Raw genomic sequence first — 20,984 nt, 5'->3', positions numbered from 1 at the left:
TCGAACCAAAATTTCTTTCCGATCAAGATAGGTGGGTTATACCGATCGTTATCCGATCGTGGAGCATGTAAACGGTTCATTCCGATCGTGTGTCACCACTGCTCTGGTTTACGTCACGCGTAGACGGTGTTTCGCTGAGAGAAAGCTTTGGAGCTCATACGGGACCGACCAGCTGCTCTGCGGACGCTCCACGTAAAGCGCAGCTCCGCTCTCGCCCCGCTCTCGCCCCGCTCTCGCCCCTCTCTTTCACCCCTCACGAGGGAGATGTGGGGGGGGATGCGTATGGAGAGAAATTAGACTCAGTCGGATATGTGCGTGCGTAATTTTTGATTTGTGCGTAAATTAGGATTTGTGTATGCATATTCTTGATTTGTGGGTGCGTAAATTAGGATTTGTGCATAAATTTGGATTTGTGCGTGATTTGTTACTCACATAATATGTTTTGTGTATAAGTTAAAAAAATATAAAATGAAAAAAATACAAAATGCAATTTACGTATGCACAAATTAAGATTACAACAGCTTCAAACTACTTACACACACACATCTTTAAAAAACACGCACGAATCCCTTGTTACGCACACACGAAGCCAAAGTTTCGCACGGATCCACCGTGAGACTGTTTTCACGTCTCACAAATTCGTCCGTAAGTGCTGCGTTTAAATATCAGTGGAATGCTCGGTCATTAGAATTTTCCTATCAGCCAGGACAAGAGAAGAAGCAGGAACGGACAGACAGCCAAAGAAGAACAGGGATTTGAAGGATCTCCAACAGGCAGTTGTCAGTGCCTCTGAATGAAAGCATCACCGATGACCTCTGAATGATTTATCCCTGGACGTGCTTCTGTCTATCAAAGCATCAGCAGCCATTAGCATCAGAGGGATGAAGTGAATGAGGAAACAGAGGAGCTGTTGCTCATCTGTCATCCTTTAAAAGAGGACCCTCAGCACAAAACCAGTTACCTACCAATAAAAAAATAAAAATAAAATTCTTGTCTCATACGTAGACATTTCTCCATTGTTGAGAGTCAGGATTCTCCCTTTTTTTTGTCACATGAACAACCAAACCCAAGTTGTATAAAGCTGAAATCAATCTTTGTCTAGTCTGCTTTGGCGCCTTTTTATTTATTTTTTCCAAAAAAACAAAAACAAGGAGTAGGGTTTTACTTAAAAAACAAATAGTCGTTGTGACTCCCATCTGTGTTTAAAATTCACTGCATTGTCCCCGTAGCAGCCAGTTATTTTCCTGCACCAGCAGGAGTTTTAACTCACTCGTGGATAAAGGCAGCAAAGACTTACAGAGAGTTGTAAATTGCTACACCAACAGGGAGCTGGTAGGAAATTACCATGCTTGTTTTATTCATTAATATACTTTATTAAAAATTATTTCACTTCATTGCTCTGGCCCTTAGGCCCACAAAGCAGCAGCAGCGGCAGCAGCAAGGTGTACCATAAAAGCTCCAGTAGCTTTGAAGGTAATGACTTAAAGCTTTTTCCTAAAACTAGAAAGCAAAAAAAAAAAAAAATGGGGGGAAAAAAGTGACAAAACTGCGAGTTTGTGTTCGTTTGAGAGACAATTTAATGGCTTTATGCTGGCACATTTACATCAGCCAATTTTATTGCTAACAGATCATTAAAACAGTAATAGGATAACAGCCATTAAGCTCTAAGCCACGGCGGAAATGAAGCCACCAGCGAAAAAAGGCATTAATAATAATCAGTGCAGGAAAAAACAGAAGTACACACGGGAGAAAAAGAAAATGACTAAGTGTGTGTGTGTGTGTGTGGGGCGGGGTTTTGGCGTTAAAAAAAAAAAAAAAAGAGTCATGGCAGGATTCACAGGAAAAGGTTCCTGCTGTTCAAGAATCCCGGGTGCGAACCAATCCCACTGCTGGGAGGGGAAAATGGATGGTGGGGATAAGCAGGAGTAGTAAATGTTTAGGATTCAATTAGCCTTGCCGCTCCTTGTTAGTTGGGGCCAGGACTGACAGCTGGAGGAGGAGACGGGGACACTGGCAGGAACGCACACCCTTTCCCTACGGTGGCGAGTGACATCTCAGCCACTTGGGAGATTATCAAGGAACTGCAGACAATATCTGCAGTGGCTTGTTTACAACTGCAACTATCACTGATTAAATTACTCTCTGCCAATATGGATGAACCTCTCTGCGCTTGAGGAAAACTCCTGACAGATTGGAAACATCGTAGCCACAGAAAAACAGTCACATCAAAGAAAACTTTACACCTCAGGTTGTCAAATTATTTGTGTAGACCTCCAAAGACATGGCCTTGAATCAAAGGATGAAAACCAAATGTCAACTCTCAGAAGTTGTTTTTCTTTCCATCTCCATCTAAATCAAAAAGTACGCTTCTCGTTTTATGTATTTGAAATGTTCAACGCTTGCGTTTGGTGAGTGGGACTTAATTAGCTGTACCAAATGTTGGATTTTAGGTCACTGTCAGGGGGAGATGCTCCTTTACTCAATGGCTAAAGAAGAAATGAACCATAAAACGTAAGGTAAAAAGTCAGTAGATATAACGCTGGTGCCTCAATTAATAACTTGTACAAAGATAATAACGAAGCCATAAACAGGATCCATCCTCCGCCCTAACATTGCTTAAGAGCAAAAAGAAATGGGAACGATTGATTTTCTGCATGGCCCTGAATGTTCTGTGGATCTTGTCTGCAGACTGCCAACTATAGGCATCAATACAGACGTGCCTTGCTTAGCCAATTGCACCCTTCAAAAGGCGGAAGGGGGAATGGGGAGCCTGTTTATGTCCAGGGGTCATCTTATAAGAAGTTGCTTCCCTAGCTTACAGTCGATGAGAAACTCTGGGCCTGCAAGATAAGAGTGGCTGGTGTACGTCTATATAACATGCTCTGAAGAAAAGTGGGAAAACTGAGCTCGCACAAAAGCCGGCGTGGGTCTTAGGTGAGCATTTTTCTCCAGTAGGAAAAGAAAATAAAAAGAAGATTTTCCTCTTTGATAAGATGTATAACAGATCAAAGCATCCCCTCTAGGTGGATGTTGTACTCTGGCATGTTAACTACACTGGGCACTATTCAGATCTATGTGGTTCTCAATAGACATCTACATACATGTCTAAATTTAACTGCACCTAAATTAGTTCCATACTTTCGTGTAAAAAAACAGGTTTTAAGTCGTGCGATTCATTTTTGGAGCAATTCAAATAATTATGACCTTTAATTAAAGAATCTGTTTTTCAATCCAACCTATAATAATCGTTGTAAAAAGTCTCTTTTTCAGATATTTGAAACTTAAATTGACATTGTGGCACAGTGAAAGGTGAAAAAAACTATTAATAATAAATTAGCTAGGCTGATGCAGGCTCTGTCACACCGTCACACCCTGAGTCAAATTGTGTACTTTTTGTGAAAAACTTTTTAAACTTACAAAAAAAGAGAAAGTAAGATTAAAGTACTAGTATTTAACTTGACCACGGTTTAAGCAGGAAATTGCCCTTTAAGTGTGCATTCTTGAAAATAAATATACTTTGCTGAAGCAATAGTCCAACGTGATCAGACCTCAGCGTCGTCCATTTATTTATGATAACGAACATAATAGATAACAGTGATAGATTAAAAAGAGATTGACGTGGTTAAAAAAAAAAAATAACACGTAAAAATAACAAACGTGATAATTCTACACCTAGTTTTAAGGATAAATAGATACATTTTCCAAAAAAACCTGCTATTGATCATTCCACTAAAAGCAAATTTTGATGCGAAACTGCTTACTAACCAATGTCATTTCCTTTTGCGGTCAAATAATGTCCCAAATTAGATAGAAATATTTCATAATAAATTTCAGTCTGTACCGTAGAAGAGGTATCCCCACATCAGGGTTACATCAGAATAAATCAGACTACTTTTATCAACCAGAAATGTACTTTTTACCTTACTGAGTTAATAAAAGATTTTGTATTAACCTGCTACGGAGAAATTCTTATTAACTAATATTTAAAAGCCTCTAAATGAGATGAAAAGGGCTAAAAGGGAAAATACCTGCTTTCTGGCTCAATGAGTAGTTTCTAACGACCTTGAACATTTTGAAAGCACATGTGAATAAATGAATGGACTTTAATTTACTTTTTTAGCTAAACACTATAGGTGGAGGAAAAGATGGCGTACATGGTAATTGAAATTTGACCAATTTCTCCTTTTTTTTTTAGTTAATTCATTTTTTTATTAAAGAACATATAAGATAAATATTACTGGTCCTTCTGGTGGATTACTGTTTAAAAGAAAAAAGGAAGAAGTAGCTGCTGTATGTATGTCCCTGTGCATGTGGGTGTTTCCAATTGTTCCATTGAGATGCTGGACATTTTATACTGGACCTCTAATGAAGCTCAGCAAGGTAGAAGCACCTTGCCTAATCAAGCATGTCACCGCAAACATTGCCAGCACTGTTTACATTTTCAATTAGGCTTTTCCCCTTGCTCATCGCTTAGCGTCTCTGTCTGAGCATCTGGACCCATCACTCGTACAGGCTGCTGTGCACGCTTCTCAGCAGGTAATTATGGGACTGTCAGTGCCATGCCATCTCTGATGGGCACCCACCATTAATATTTATGGTGCTCTGAATCAACCCCACACTGAGCACTGTGACAGCAATCACCCCACTTTTTTAATATCCCCATCCAGATCAATTCTGATTAGCATTTCAAGCGCTTGGTGGAGCCGCACAGTCGGCTCAACGCCTCCTTTTTTCCTCCAAAATGACTGGAGGCAAACAGAAAGAGACAGAGGAGCAAAAACACAGCCAATTTTGAGTCAAAGCACTGATAAAATGTCTGTCATGCAACAGTCATAGTGAAGTAAAGCGGATGGTATGATCTTAAAGACCCACTCCAAAGGAAATTGTGTTTTTGGTGTTTTTAACATGTTCTTTGTTGTTTGTTACTTAGAAAAGTACGCTGGGCGGGCCACAAGCTCCCTGCTAGCAGGAAAAGGTGTAAACGGAAAGCTTTCAATAATGGGGAGTGGAAATGGGGGCGGGGTTTCTCTGAGCCAACAGTATCGCCCACAACTTAGAGATTCAAATAAACTCCTGCCGCTCTGCAGAAAATATGGCATAGAAAACAAGACGGGTTTTTTGGCTAAGAAGGGGCATAACTACATCATCATCGTCACTACAAGAGTACTGGGAACGCTTTTAAAAGAGCAAAAAATGATCGGACTTGGACTTTAATTGGAGGAGAAACAATTGCTTTGATCAAAAATATGATTATGACATCAGCACTTTGGCCAGAATATGTCGGCTTTTTAGTGTTGATATTAAAAATGACATGTATGGCGGTATCCTGAAAGCTATCACTCCTCTCTGGCGCTGCAGCCAGCAGGGCTTTTTTCGAAGCACATAGACTGAGCTCCTCATTTTATTTTATTTATTATTTTATTCTTCACTGGAAGACAAACCAATCAGCTTATCTCCCAATCCAGAGGGAGTGAGGGCGTTTGTTTCTGTAGAGGGAAATAATAATGCAGCAACGTAACGCACTGAACAACAATTGAATGGGTAGGAAGTGGCACATTGAGTGTCCAAGTGTGTGTGTCTGATACGTCTCTGTTAGAGGTTTTTTTGTGTGTGTGTGCGCCCGCATGAGTGTGGGAAAAAAGCCTCTCCTGGCCTTGAAGCGCCCCCACAGATGTTTATTTGTAGTGACAGCAAGGTTTGTTTGGTCTGGGCTCCTATTTATCACAGTGAGCTGATTGTATGGCTGTGTCTAGATCCCACATAGAGAACACAATCTGCGCCATGACAGATATGCATGAGTAAGCAATGCAGTGCTAGAAATCCACAGACACAATGTCTCAGCTTGGATTAGCAGCCACTCGTAAGTAAAACAAACACACAAAAAAAAACCTGACCCACGTGAAGAAGCCCAGAAAACTCCATGCTGCATGAGAAATCTTAGCAGTTTCTTTCTTTCTGCAATAGTTAACTCTAACACCGGAGAACCTACTATGCCCTTTGACATACCGTAACTCCTTACACATCAACGTGAATCAGTTGATCCACAGAGAAAAGTGGCTTTACGTCAGTATGCAAGACTCTACTCCTTGTGCTATCTTGTGGGGTCCAGATGACCCCACCCTTACATTGACGTGTTCTCCCGACCATGACAAAGGTGGATAAAGGTGGGAAGATTTCATGTAATCCATGGACACCAGTGAAGATCACAAATCATTGAAGAAAAAAGGTTCAGCGCACTGTCTTGTGGGGTCCAGATGACCCCACTCTCAATGTCAACGTGCCTCCAGATAGCACATGGGTTAAAGTGGCTTTTCACAGCAACACATCACAAATTTAAAGTGCAAAGCTACTTTTCTCTGCAACATATCAAGCTGATTCACATTGGTTGTATTAAGGGTTGGAAAAAAGTACAATAGTTGAAGGAATGTAAACACAGGAGCTAAACCTCAGGTGCAAAAGGGTTAACAGTTTTAAAAAATCTCAACACTTTTGTTAATATCAATTTTGAAAGGAATAAAAGGATTACTGTTTTTTGCCCCTTTTTAAGCTCATCTTGCACACTGAAACCTTATTTTGTACTGGAGACCGGGACAGTTATCTTTTACTCACATTAAAAGGTTTTCATAAAACATGCTATTCTATTCAATTCTAAAAACTTGAGGAGTTCCACTTCCAGTTCATGCTGTCTGCATTCAGGTCCCGCTCTATAAGGCGCACTTTTTGGAGAAAAATTGCAACGCTTCTGAACAACTCCACCAAGCCTGAAAATAAAGGTCCGATCACACCGAACGTGACTCATGCATAAAGTAGGTCACATCCACGTCAAATTCGACCTTCAATGCTTGTTTCCGTCGTGAGAAGCTACAGTCAGATTTTTAGCCTCATCACTACATAAAAGCATCGACTGTGTATTTCGCTTACAATACACGAAAGACACGAATGACGTTGAAAGGTCAGGTTTATTGATTTTGAGGAGCTCAACAGAAGCATCGCTACACACGTCTTCCACCATCTGCCTGCTTAGGAATGACGGCTCTATCGGCGGTACATCCATATCTCTGTGACCTAGTTTGATGATTTGCTGTCCTGCATTAGTACCAGGTTTATAAAATAAAATTAAAACAAGAATAATAATAAGAAAAATATAAAGTTTGGGAGAAGAAGATCAGATTCTCCTCCATGTTTGTCTTGGACGGTGCTTCTTCTGGGTAGCTGTCAGTAGCAAATACTGATAAACGGAAATATGTTGCTCACCTTTTGGTACATCCCGTCAGGGGTCACCACAGACAATCAGCTTTCACTGATTCTTACAGCTGGTTTGGCAGATACTTTTTTCCGTTCCTGACCCAATCCTGTATCTTATCTGGACTGGGAACTGGCACAGTAGAGCCGACTAAGTAGTAGCGCCAAGGGTGTTGCCTAAGGTCTCTGACTGGATTCAGTCTTCCGACCCCTGGGAAGCGGAGCCAATATATACATATATATATATATATATATATATATATACACATATATATATACATATATTTTTAAATCACATATAAGTCGCCCCTGATTATAAGTCGCACCCCTGCCCAAACTACGCAAAAAAAAAAAAAAAAAGGGACTTCTCCTCTGAAAAATACCATGATAATAGAACTTCAACTGTGAAAGAGATCTGAAAAACAGGATAAACTTTAACTGGCATTTTGAAAGAAAGAAAGAAAGAAAGACAGCCAAACGAGCGGGAAGAAGCGAGAGACTCCTTTGGAGGACAAAATGCTCTTTGCAGCTCTAGTGAAAATAATGACTCACCAAATGGAGCACTTTAAGGAAATTCACACTCAACTCTCCTGGCTCTCTTCCTCTTCCATTCACTCCCTATTCTGCTTCCCTCTCGCTCTTTGCTTCCTCGCTACATTGTCTCTTCATCTCCCGCGAGGGAGGCACAAAGGCCCCAAAAAGAACAAAGACGCTTTAGCCTCAGCTAAAACAAATGCAAAAACACACATACATATACAGTACAAGTACTTAGGTAATACACACCTGTGAGACCCCTGTGTGAAACTTGACCTTTTCACATGAGTCATGTTGCCCATAAATATCAGGATTTGTGTGCCTTCTTTTCAACATATCTATATGTGTGCGGTCCTCTGTCTTTGTCATATGTGTGTGTCTGGAAATGTGTGTTTTTATCTTTGAGTTTCACTGCAGAGTTGACCTTTCCATTCCTATTCTGTCCCAGATTAAAACTGACACAGCCCTCTGCTATGAACCAAGATACACAAACGTACACTAGTGCCTTCACACACACACACACACACACACACAAACACACACAGAAACCCACAGATAAAAGCGAAAGCAAATAGATTCAGATGCTGAAATGTGAATCTCCCAAATGTCACCCGTTAAAGTCTGCCTTTAAAGCTTGATTAAAAAAACACCTTTTGACATTCTTCAATCCCCACAAAAAGGGATTTGGGATAAGATTGAATCGTTTTTTCACACCTTAGCTATGCACCTAAATTTGGATTTTGACCCCAAAAAATTAAAATTAAAAATCTGCAAATACAGCAAAAAGAATGACATTTGCAACAGCTCACATTAAAAGAAAAAATAATGTAAAACGTAAATATCAGGTTAAATGATGACCTGACATATAGACATATAGCTATCATATTACCATCCATTCAATCAAATATTGATTTGAAAAAGAAAAAAACATAGAGGCTCAAAGTGAGTTATGGGAGTGAGTTTAACTCACTCACCCACAAGGGCAGAGATCTTTGTGGTATTGGTGGTGTACATGTTTGTGTCTCAGTGGGAGACAGACCTGAGCATAACGCTCAGACAGAGCTGAGCAACACTCCATTTCACTGATCGCTGAGCAGAATCTTGCCCAGTGCCGCAGGGGGATAAGCTCACTTACCTGGCACGCGTGTGATATTCTGCCTGTTGTGTACATGCACGCACAATCTGTCTGTCCATCCACCCTTGGTTGAGCTGTATGATACCGTTATTTTCATTCTTGTCTTAGGATTTACAGTGAGTGGAAAATAATGTAATTGGCAGTCACTGCACGTTTTCCCGCTTAAAAAAGTGAGTTTGGTCTGTATTGTTCAACTGATGGTGGACAAAGTAAGTATTTGGTCGATAGCTAAAGTTTACGTCAATGCTTTGTAATATTACCTTTGTTGGCAATATCAGAGGTCAAATGTTTCCTATAGATCTTCATCAGGTTTCACTGTGGCTTGTTTTTTGGTCTTTTATTCCATGCAGATCTCCTCAAGAGCTGTGATGTTTTGGGGGCTGTTGCCTAGCAACAGACTTTCAACTCCCACAGCAAGGTAATCCATTGGACTGAGACACTCTACTCTAGACCACTCCGGAACCCTAAAATGCTTACATGTAGCAACTGCTTTGTTGCCCGGGTGATGTGTTTGAGATCATGGTCATGCTGGAGGATCCAGCCACAATTCATTCTTAATGCTCTCACTGATATGAAAGAGGTTTTGGTTAAAAATGCCGCCATATATGGCCCCGTACATCCTTTCCTTACTATGGATCAGTCGTCCTGTCCCTTTTGCAGAAAAGGTGCTCCAAAGTATGATGTTTCCACCCCCATTTTTTACAGTGGGTGTGGTGTTCTTGGAATGCAAATCAGAGTTCTTTCCCCTTTAAACCTGGTTAGTGGCGTATTAACCATTTTGGTCTCATCCGACCTAATGACGTTCTCCCGATAATCTTTTGGGTTGACCAGTATTTTCTGCACCATTATACAAACAGATTATTTAAAATAATATAATGGGATGATTCTTTTTAACAAGTGGACTTACGGAAAAGATTATAGATCTCTCTAGTTTTTTTAAATGATTCTACTTGCCGAAATGCTGACTGACAAACACTTGTTAGCCTTACCGTAAATGGAAGAATTTGAGGTGTGAGGTCCTAATGCACTGCTTTTGAACCCCCCCAATGTGTTTTAGGGTGTTGTGATTTAACTGATAAAGTCTTATTTTACTGTAAAATTAAAGAAAACATTAAAAAATGAATACTAATGATTCTACACAATGAAGCTAAAATATATTCTACAAGTAGATTTGCTTTTAATTTTTTTTTTTTTTAGTTAAGCTAAAACCAGCTCATTGGGGTTTGAGGTTGTAGAATGTGCTGACCTGTTTTCCAGTTTTCCATCTGGTGTTTTTAACCCTTGTGCTATCATATGACCCCACCCTTACCTATACGTGTTCTCTCCCTATATGACAAAGGTGGATAAAGGTGGAAAGATTTCATGTAATCCATGGACACCAGTGAAGATCACAAATAATAGAAGAAAAAAGGTTCAGAGCACTGTCTAGTGGGGTCTAGATGACCCAGCTCCCAATGTCAAAGTGCCTAGGATAGCACAAGGGTTATGGTATGTAGTTAGGACATTCCTGGACTCTACTTTTTTGCTGGAGGGCAAACCCATGAGCAACTAGACTTACAACAGACACATACCTGCATAGAAGTCAAAATTAATCCCAGACCCAGAACATCCAAAAACTATTCTTCCTCCATGTTTGACAACTAAAGTCCTTATGCTGGTTTGCACTTCATAAACTTCACAAAATTATCCAGTTTTGTTTCTGCATCAAGCATAAAGAAATGTATTTTGTTAGTAAAATCTGTTCTTACTGTAATCTTATATTTAATTCAGTAACAAGAATGCTTTAAAAATGTTTTGAGGATAAGGTTTTCGGTCAACAGTAGCTCATCAATTTTTTTTTTTTTAGATATTTCAGCAATATTCATACAGAATTTGCAAACAAATCTATATTTTGTGGTATTATTTGGTAACATTTTCAGATGGATACACTCTGCCTCCTTCCTGCTGCTGCAAACTCTTCAAAAAGAGCAAACCAGGTAAAGAAGGAAGATGGATTCTCAGTTTGACACCTTTTTAAAGCATTTAATGTTTTCCCTGGAAAAGTTACTCAAACAAGATTCCATTATGAGGCGCTAAGTGTCTTCTGATGTAACTGGCAGTTCTGCTCTGCCTTAAATGTTCTTTTTTTTTTTTTGCACGATTCATTTCTGCCATGACTGTATTGCCTATTTTAGAATTAAAAGCAAGAAATAACTCCAACTTAAATCTCCAGACAATAGCTGGAGCCTGGCTAATAAGTTTTAAGTAGCTCTGTGTTGGGGACACTATGAAGACAAGCTCATACTAAAAAAAAAGAAAATAGAGGTAAAATTTTATGACTGATGAGAAGCTTTTCCAAACATTATGATTCATTCATCTGGAAGCTGCAGGAAGCACTTCCTTTAGGAAATAGAGGTCAAACACATTAACTCTTCAGTTGTATAAGTAAGAACAGAGCTTCTGGAGAACTGTCAGGAACGTTTTCCCTTTACCTGATGCCCCGATCTCTCTGGAATAAATGACGGAACTGTCAGCACATGTCAAGAGAAGAAAAAAAACCTATCATTTTCTATTTCCACTTTTGTTCAATTATGGTTAATTCCAAATTCTCATCCGCTTCAAGTATTAAAACGTCTTTATTTTAAAGGGAGAAAAGAGTCAACTCTAAATACAATGTACACTAAGGTGGTAAATATATATATGAATCATTGCTTTTGGTTTATAAATGTGGTTTTTAAACTTTTGTGCAATTATTTTTTTTTATTCCCAAATTATTTTAATGCAATGAATTAATCATGACCTGTAATTAATTGATCAACTTGATCTATTTTTTTACAATCCTAATAATTACTGTGAAAAACCTCAAATTAAGGCACTTTCACTTAATTTTATTTATAACCAAGAATTTTATATATATATACAACACATCAAAGAACTGTATGAATACTTCTTTGAGCGATCTAAAAAATTACTGAACACATTTATTAACTCCATAACACATATGTTCAAATAGCTTATTCCAAAATGTATCTTAACAGTCTGCGTACCCAATTTATTCATGATAAAGAACACCTCGTCTGGCTTTCTCCCTCACGTAATAGATAATAATTGGGGCATTATGAGATTGTAGTTCCTAACAGAATTAACCCAAAACAAAGTCCCAAAGTGATGATGTCACAACAAGGAAACTGCGAGATATGTAAGATGTGTTTATATTTGAGAACACAACATTGGCTATATATTAAAGATGTGATTAATGCAATTTTAAATAATTAAAGTCTTTAATCAATTCATTACAATTAAAGCAAAAATCTGACACCCCTAGATTCATATTTCTATTTCATACCATCAATAATCAAAGAAAATGCCCATCCATTAACTCAAATCAAATGCCTGATGAAGTGATTTTTCTGTACACATGATTTATGTAGTTATTAGGAAGCATAACCTAAAACAAAAAGTATTTTTGTGCTTTTTTTTTATAAAATCAAATATAGCATGTTAAAACTGAGGACATCTGCTTTCATGTTTTTTCATGCTGCAGTACAATCTGAAAAAAAACACCAGTCTTTTAAGTTGGTAAAGCTATTAACTCCATTTTTTTTTTCAAATTCCTAATAATTTTATGTCACTATACCCTTCAAACATGAGAAGCATCTCTTGCCAAGGCTCGAATCTAGGGCAACAATTTCATAAAGTTCAGGCATAACATTAGACATGCTTCATACAGGCCTTTAGCAGTGATTTCATACTCTCTATAGAATGTGCACCTGCAGGAATTTAGGGGTGAATCATAAATCCAGGTGTCAACTGTTACCAGGTGGTACGGGCTTGAGTGATCTTAAAGCAAAAAACACACAATTAAAGCGATGAGTGAGACGGACTCCACGGCTTGGCGGGGGGAATCAAGGGAGTGGGATGAGAAGTGTATGGATTCTGCTTTGTTGACTCAGTTCCTGCTGCGGTGCTAAAGCTAGTTAGCCAGCTGTCTTCGGGTATCATATTTTCTTGCCAAGAAAACCAGCAGGAGCACATGGGGGAGTAAAAAAAACCTGCCTTCCCCATTTCTGTTGAAACTGATCACTAAAAGCAGCGACAGCACTCACGGTTAAAGAATCCTGCAAGCCTGAGAAAGTTTTGAAAGTCTCAAAAGTAAAAGAATAATCATTTCAGTTATCTGTTCTGCCCCTTAATGAAGCTATAGCTTAACTTAAGTGAGTAACATTGGTTCCTATTCTTCATTTTCCAAAGTCTTAATAATATTTCTTTCTTTGTTTCCTGTCATTTTAACACAGACTGTTCACTACTGTAATGTCACCACGATTACATAGAGTAACCCATCTTTTTCTTTTCTTGCTCCTGCTATGAAAATTCTTCAAAATCGTCTATTTTTGCTGCGAACCCAACCGGTCCATTCCATTTTTCTATGGACCCACAACCAACGGGGGTGCCAAAATGATATGGTTTGGTCCATTTTATAATGGAAAGGCTCAAAACATGGAACTGGACAAAACCGTAAAGGACCGCAACACTCAGTGGAAACCAGGCTTTATTGTGGTATAGGATAGTCAAAAACATTGGCCAAAGTTACGTTTATTTTACTCACAAAAGTACAAAAAAAGTATTTTTTTTTTAAAACAGAGTCAATTTTGTTACATTTTCTAACTATTTTACTGTAAGAATGTAATAAAAATCTCTGTTTCAGACAATTAGCCATTAGATCTTGACCTTATGTGTGATGTAAAAAAAAATCTGAAAGAACTTTTTTGTTTTTGATACACTAAGGTGCATACTTTTCAGGATTAGTTGATCCATGTGCTGATTTAATTCTTTATCCTCACGATATTTGTTTTAGCTATTTTATGACAGAGAAATTGTGGCTTTCTTATCGAGTCAATTCTAGATTGTAGATTCTAGGATCATTCCATCCTCACTGTCAGAAGAAGAGTCATTTATGGAAAACTGAGATTAGGAACTAAAGAATAAATGTTGCATTGAGCCTCATAAAGCATTTCCTATTACAGGAAACCTTTTTTTATTGGGTGTTCCACATCGAGTGTGGGTTATTGAGCTTCTCAACAGTCACATCTGCATTCTAGGTGCTTTGATGAACTCCTGGTAAAGTGGGGAGGCAGCAAATCCAAAAGCTCTTTAAAAGGAGGTGATTTGCATTCATGATCCACTTTATAAGGTAAAACCAGTTTAAGCGCTTGTCAAACTGGCTAAGGTCATTTCATCAATTTGAAAAAGTGAATTTGTAAAAGGCAAAAATTGCACTTGAATGACCATTGAAGATTGGATGTGCAGTGATCTACTTTGCAGGTCAAAATAGTCTATTCGGCCTCGCGGCACAAACAATTCTAAAAGAAGTCTGGTTCAAAAATCCCATGTGGTTTCAGTAGGCGTGGATTTGTGAAGACGTCGTCTGATTTGAGTCTTCGTTCTGATGCGCCGGTGAAACTCAGCGGCAACGATCTGTTCGCGTGATCGGCTAATTAAACATTTGAAATAAGGCATGCATTAAAAAGAGGTCAGTGGATGCATCTGCAAGTTATTTGATATATTTGATTGTTCAGCAGATTGCAGTTTACTAACATTTTTGTGTTATGTTATAATTTAATTTATAGTGTAAATTCACAAAACTTTGCCTATTGCATGAAACAAAAACAACATACGTCCATTTCTTCTTTTCCTTTCAAATTTTCCCTTTAGGGATCGTCTCAGCGAATCAGCTTCCTCCGTCTAAGCTCGTGTCCTACATCCTGTAACACCAGCTATACCTTCATGTCTTTCTTCACTGCATCCATAAACCTCCTCTTTGGTCCATTTACAACATTTCCTATAGTCAAGTGAACCAAGACCTTCTTTAACTTCTTCCTCCTTTTTTTTACATCCTATTTAAATATTTGAGATGGTTGGAAGGTTTCTGGGGCTCCTTCTATAGAAATTCAGGGCTTGATTGAATACGGCAACACCAGCACGTCTCAGAAAGAGTCTTCAGGCCATTTTTGTTGATCATTATTTATGATTTCACTTTTTTTTTTCTTTTTCGCTTGTAGTTGCAAATGCATTTCCTTCAGTCGATAATCTGTTTATGCATTTACATTTGGGTGAGTAGGTGGATAAGTCATGAAGGGCACTCCATTAGAAGGAACCATAATAATTAGTATTTACACCATTGCATCTGCGAGTGCATTAAGCTGCGCTCGCTTCTCAGTGCTGAACTTTGCGTCACCTCCCATTTCCTGTGTGACAGGTCTGCTGCCCTGTGCTGCTCAGATTGACTTGTGTAATTAGTTGGCCAAGTGATTTGGCAAATTACCTTTTATTATTAGCAACAGTCCAACTCATTCTGAAATAAATACATTAACCACAATTTATGAAAGCCCCCGATGTCCCCTTTTTTATTTTGCCCCCCCCACCCCCCACCCCCCCCAGCTGGCGTCCTTCCAAGCCCTCACGCGCTCCACGGCTTTAAGCTGGAACCTCCTAAAAACAAAGAGTCTGCTTAATTTTGTTTTGGCACAGCCTGCCTTGGCTGGGTTGGTGGTTAAATGGAAGTGTACGAAATTACAAGAATGCGTTCTTCTGTCTGACTGACTGACTGACTGGAAACCTCACTGCCTGTCACAGCTGCTTAATGTGACGTCGGGAAGGGGGACCAGAGCATGATGGAGGCCTGTGGTGGGAGAGCCAAGCCTGAACGTCAACTGTCAAACCCTGGACGTGTAGCTCAGCAGGCTTGTGGGATACCAGCAGAGCAAAGATGGCAGGGGGACAAAAAAGGAAAAAGGGAAAACCGACAAGGGAGAGAAGGACAGAGAAAATAAAATGACATTGGGGAAAAAGAGAAGTACAGAATTAGGAAAATAATGGAAATAAATAGATGTGGGGGAGAAGTGGCGGTGGGGTCGGGTCTTCCAAGTGTTGGAGGAGTTGAAATTTATCGCAGATAACTGCTCCTGATGCTCTGCCGTTTCAATTTCACACAACAGTTCCACAGCTCTGGAGCAAATGTGTCCCTGTCAGCATCATTTAGGCTTCCACCGGTCTCTGTTTCACACCTCTGCCCCTCCCACCGCCCTGTCTTCATCCATTTTTGCTCACCGTCTTTCTATGACTTCTCTCACCCTGTAATGATAAATGGTCCTTAACAAAGGTGGTAAATGATTCCCCCTCCACAGAAAGACAGTGGGGAGGGAGGATGATGGGCAGGGAATAACTGCGAAGACACACGAGCTGAAAAGTGCAAAAATGCAACTTTGTTAAAGACCAAAATACTATATTTAACAGGAAAAAAAAAAAACAACATACAGACTATCAAAAGCAGCCAGATGATGTTATTTGGTCAAACATTAAAAGAAACTCCAGCATGTCTCCTTAAAGTCAAACTCCGATCTTCTTTAGATCTATTTTCAAAGCCTTTCCAGTGGTCTTTTAATGATGATTATGTCATTTTTAGCCAAAATCCCAAAGATTTGTATCATTTTCTGGGACACAGTTTCTGCAGAGCGGCAGTAGTCCGTAGAAATTTGCCTGAGTAGTGGGCGGGACTGTTGGCACGGAGTAAGCCTGCGCTCTTCCATCTGTTTACACGCTCTCCCGTTTATAATGAAGCCCCTTACAACCTCAACCTAACAGTACCGCCAGTGCAACCAAAACGCTGAGCAATATATGAGCTATCCAGCTGTACAGTTTGAGTCAGATGCTTGGACGAGGAAAAGGAGGATTTTTGCTAGTGGCTTACCAAAGTAACACCTACAAGCTTTTTCCAACATTTGTTCCTAATTCTCAACAATTTGAATAAAGACATACTCAGAAATGAAATTTTAAGCTTATTTTTTCTTTATATATGTCCTCCTTCATGAGATAAATGCCACAAGTACATGTTAAAAACACCAAAAACATGATTTTCCTTAGAGTGGGACAGTACCAAAATACTGATTGTTTATTACTGCTAATGCTCCCACATTTAAGGTTCTGACACAGGATCCTAGCCTCAGCTCTCCTCCTACAGACTCACCAGGGTGGGTAAGCAGGTCAGGGGGATGGAAAGATAAAGTGATCCAAGTAGGGTTAAGAACAGTATTATTCATTCTGATCGTGCTCTGAATAATTTATACCAAAAAAAGGGGAGCCGGTCTAGACTTATAATTGGACAAAAAACTATTTTGTGGATCAGTTTTATCTCTCTCTGGCTAAAGGCTCTTTATACTTGCATTAAAATCGACAAATAAAGTCTTGTGGGTATCTGGAACTCTCTTTCTGTGCGCTGCGTTCTAATTTACACATTCATACACTGATGACCCCAGAGCTAAACTAAACCGAGCTTATCAAAACTGGTGCTTTTCCTTCCCGTTATCGTTGGTGCTACACGCTGCACCACAGCTGGATTAGAGCCACATGCTTCAGCCGCAGCATCAGGAGCACCAGCAGCAGATTGGGAGTGGAGCGGAGAATCGGGCTGGGAAGCAGCCTGAGAGAAGAGTGCCGAGGTAGTAAGAGGAGCGACAGAGACAGGGGAGAGGAACATCAGGGAGAGGCCCCCTTTAGTCTGTTGTGTTTTGATAAGAGTTATTATTTCATTATCTCTCCTGGGCCTATCCCGGAGCTGCGCTGCATGCGCACATGCGCAAACAAAGCACCTTTGCGTTCACGCATCAAACATAGACAGAAAAGGAATACAGTTTGGAACATTTTAATGAAAATGAAGTAAGAACACGGGTGCATTTTTGCTTGTGTTTTTCAAAATGTTTTTCATCTAATTGTATTTACTTTGCTTTCTAATATGGCAATCTCGATAGTGAATTAAAGACTAAAGTGGATATTCTAATCATTAAAAAAAAAATCATTTTTTATTATTTGCTGTGGAGGCGCTGTCTGAACCTCAATCACTTAAATGCTTTTGTCTACTGTTTTACCTGTTTTGTTTACTGTTTTACCATAAAATGTACTGAAAGCCTTTTTTTTTCTCAAAATTTTACATAGCGCTTTATAATCCAGAGCGTCTTACATATGGATTAATTCTGGTTGTTTACTGATGTTAAAGTAATTTTGAAAATTGCACATCGCTCTGTCGAAATGTCAGTCTTTTTGTTACGATTTGCAACAAGTTTGGGTGTTATTGTGAATACGCTAACGCAGCTTACATGTAGCGATATCGGACTGTGTTTTGTACGTGGTGCTAGCAAGATTGGGAGTTAGCGTAGTTCCAGTAACTTTTGTTTTAGCGGTCTCAGTCTAATTTTTTTACATGTTGCAAACAAGGTTGGGCGTTATGACTACTCTAACGTGGCTAATGCTTCTACCTTTGCTAACATGTAGCGCTGTCACAAACAAGTTCTAGAATTAATGTGAACGCAAAAAGTTTGACTGACATACAGACAGACTTTTATCAGACTCTTTCGTCTCGCTTAATACCTCCTAGGCTATATATAGTTCAGTGCACCTTATTTAGGACAAAAATTGAAAAAATTGACCATTTATTAACGATGCGCCGTGTAGTGGGGAAAATATGGTACTTCCTCTCATCGGTTTGCTGAGTAGTCTGTAACTATGTCAAAATTCCTTCTCTACTTCCTAACTACTAAAAAACGAAATAGTGCTTGGCTATGTAGTGCCTTGGATTTATAAAAAAACCCACTCTCACAGTTTGATTTTTTTTTAAACTGCAAATATGACGTCATCAATTTCACCACGTGAAAATCGAATTGATATGAGCATTTTGTGACGATCTTTTACGAATCCACTGTGGTCTGAAGATGAAAACGTTGATGGTTTATTTAAAAAAAAAAAAAAAAAAAAAATTTAAATACATTTTCTTCCAAAAAATGTTCAAATGCAATGCAGTGTGGGCTTTATCCGCCAATCTAGCAAGCATCGATGCACACTGGTTTTCTGCAGAGACTTCTGGGAAATATCTAGGGCATTCAATTTTGGAATTGTAAATTGGACAGCACTATAAAATGGTGAACTCTCTATATAGTGAAACTGAGGAAAACTGAAAACCAATCTTAGGAATAAAACTTTAAATCAGACCGAATATGCGATTTTATGTGCCCTAAGTAAATGCATAAAATACAAGTTAGGAAATACACATTCCAGGTTGACTTTTTGCTCAAATAATTGTTCAACTTTGACCAAGTCAAGCTAAATAGACAAACTAATGCAGCCCTCATACATGCCAATGTTTCTCAAAGGTTAGCTAAGAGTTTGTTTTTTTTGACAAAAAAGAGAATAAACTATTCTGAAATGTAAAACCTCTGTGAAAGCTATCATGATTTCTTTATTTTTAAGGGTGCTTCTCCTAGAATTGTTCAAGCTGGCACTATGGGCAAATGGTTTCTTTTACTGCTGTAGTCTGTTTAGATAATGATTTCGGCAGGATTCTTTTTAGAGTGGATTGGGCTACTTGATGTTAGCATCCGCAGCAGGATCTTTCTCCCCATTAGAGATTTATTTGTGCTGCTGAATGGCAGGGGGCCAAGAAGAAGCTGCAGGCGTCTTTTCCCTGAGGCTCCAAACCTCTGCCACCGTCCAGCTGAGGAATGTACTCTGCACCAGCAAGCTGTGGTGAATGACGGTTTTCAGTTTACTCCCATGAAATACACACTCAAGTTAAACTCAAAATCAAATACAACTCAGTTTTGTTCAAGTACGAATCATATAAAAAAGCCATGAGTGTGCGTCGCAGCAAACTGCAAAAGCAAACCAAACTGCATCAATAATAACTGATCATCAACACTTCCCCTTACATGGAGCTTGCAAACGCAGTAAAGGTATAGCTCACCGGGCTGATACTGCTACTCACTACTAGACACCAAACTTGCAAGGAAGTAAACAACATAGCCACTTTTAGCAGACTTGGCATTTTTCCGCTCAGAAACCCGCTGAATGTATTTGACAGAGTCCCACTGACGCTTGTTGAAATCAAGGCTGACATAAACATACACAATGGGTGCATTACGCTGGTGCTCAGGGTTTGAATGGAAATCAGAGCGCATTTATGCGCTGTATGTGGCATGTAGAGCCACTGTGTCCGCATCTGAACAAGCACATTATACAGTTATAGCTTTCTCTTATAAACTAATATCCACTTCACAACTCGGTAAAATGTTACCTGAGACTATGGGAGGGAACCCTGCTCCACTCTGAAACCAATTCAAGCCGACACTTCCATCTGTTATGTTGATCATTATTGGCACCACGGCTACAAGGTTCCGGTAGACTCTGACATATCTAAATCCTAGATGAAAGCTTGAAATGTCAAGTTTTAGAAATTATTTCACCCACTGTTGTGTTTCATTGGTTGTGAAAGTCTCAGAAATATGTGTAGCATTTCTTGTGCTTAACACAATATTTCTATAAAAAATAACCTGACACAATTATGAAATGAGAAAGAAAGAGACCATTATAAGTCTTTTTTTCTATTTTAACTTTTTGTAACTGGAACATGGTCACAATTTCTGCCACAATCTGTAGTCCAATTCTGCAGATTCATGCAAAACATTGAGTATTTCTGAAGCTTATATTACAAGCAACTTTTGGTCCATCCATTTATCTTCAGAATCTGCTCCATCCCTTTTGTGGTCATGGGGCTGCTGGAGGTGTAACCAGCTACTCTTGGGCAAAGGCGGGGTACGCCAGTCTGTACACCACAGTCAGATGCACATAGGAACAATCCAGTCATCAATCAGCCTACGAATGATGTTTTTTAGACGGTGGGAAAAAAATCGGCGAGAAAATCCTTACATCCATGACAAAACATGCAAACTCCACACAGAAAGGTCTCAGCTGGGGCTTGAACTAGGGTATTTCGCTGTGAGTGATAACCTCTACACTACTAGTCCAAAAAATATTACCAGTTTTTTTTTTTTTTAAAGAGAGTTTTAACTTTTCTCATGGAAAAAAAAAACACTAATGTTGTGAATTTTAAGTAAAACACTCTTTTATAATGTTCCTAATGAGTTTGGGTCATGCAAAGTTAATTGTTAGCAACTTTGCATTGGTACAAACAAATGCAAAATCCTATAGAATTCAGCAGCACTGTTGCCAGCAGTACTGTAAACTAGTAGTCCTTTGAGGTAAAAAGCTG

The 20,984-nt window shown here is 39.1% G+C and overlaps 1 protein-coding gene across 2 annotated transcripts in view; it reads right to left on the bottom strand.

The window, feature by feature from the left end:
* LOC101175079 (cadherin-4) overlaps window positions 1–20,984 on the bottom strand; it is a 336,814-nt gene that overhangs the window by 249,599 nt on the left and 66,231 nt on the right. The window contains exon 1 of one of the 2 annotated variants that reach the window (XM_078950415.1): window positions 7,255–7,366. The exons of the other annotated variant lie outside the window; for it this stretch is intronic. The gene's annotated coding sequence lies outside the window, so the exon portion shown is untranslated. Of the gene's footprint in view, window positions 1–7,254; window positions 7,367–20,984 lie in introns of those variants that run through there. 2 annotated transcript variants of the gene reach the window in all.

Source organism: Oryzias latipes, chromosome 7, assembly GCF_053564925.1.
Source record: "Oryzias latipes strain Hd-rR chromosome 7, Olatipes_Hd-rR_3.1".
Taxonomy (NCBI): domain Eukaryota; kingdom Metazoa; phylum Chordata; class Actinopteri; order Beloniformes; family Adrianichthyidae; genus Oryzias; species Oryzias latipes.
This window is presented reverse-complemented; position numbering and strand designations above follow the sequence as displayed.